Raw genomic sequence first — 931 nt, 5'->3', positions numbered from 1 at the left:
GGGGGCGGCCGGCAGGGAGGAGGGCTGGTGCGGGGAAGGGCAGCCGACGGGGGAAGAGGGCCCGCGCGGGGAGGGCGGCCGGAGTAGGACGCGGGGGCGGTGGACGCACCAGGGATTGAGCGATTCGATTTGTGAGTGTGAGCGTGTGAGTGTGAGTGAGTGAGAGGGGAGGGGCGCGCGGGCCGGCGCGGGAGGAAGCAGAGGTGGGCTTAGCGGCAGCGCGGGGGAGGAGGCCCATCGCTATAGCTAAATCGGCAATTGGGGGCCGAGAGCGTGGCCCATCAGCAGCATCGCTGGCCATGAAATCCCACGCTACTGCTAACGTGCGCTTGCAGCGCTGGTGTTGCCCGACACTACTGCTAAATAGCAGTAGCGTGGGATCTCTAACCAACGCTATTGCTAAATGTCTACCTATAAGCATTTTCCTAGTAGTGTAATTTGGTTTCCATGTTTTTCCTATTTTTTGCTTCTGTGAGCAAAAAGGGCTTCAGGGATGCGAGCTTTACAACTGGCAGGAGGGTTCGGTGTGTAGAGTCGCTACAAATGCATCAGAGGCAGCAAGTGGATGGTGGCACTTAATTTGTGAAAAGGATGGATGAGCTGCTTTTGCTGTGTAAAATGATTGTGTGTGGTAGCAGTGATGGTTGTATGTGCAATGAAATGATATTGCACACTTGGTCAGTAGTACTTCACTGTCGAGTATGTAATGAAATGATGTAGCAAAGGTGGTCTCGCACATTGTCATGTTTGTATTCAATACGATTCAGCCACCAGGCAATGATCTAAAACATTGGACAAATGGTTTGGACAGATGACAAATGAATATAGCTTTGAAATGCTCTTTGTGACATGGACAAAATTTAAAATGAGACAATTGATTTGGGCAATCACAGAATAGAGAAATGATGTTGCAACTTAACAGAGACATATA

Source organism: Triticum dicoccoides, chromosome 4B (assembly GCF_002162155.2).
Source record: "Triticum dicoccoides isolate Atlit2015 ecotype Zavitan chromosome 4B, WEW_v2.0, whole genome shotgun sequence".
Classification (NCBI taxonomy): Eukaryota; Viridiplantae; Streptophyta; class Magnoliopsida; order Poales; family Poaceae; genus Triticum; species Triticum dicoccoides.
The sequence above is the reverse complement of the archived record's forward strand: the minus strand, read 5'-3'. Positions refer to the sequence as shown.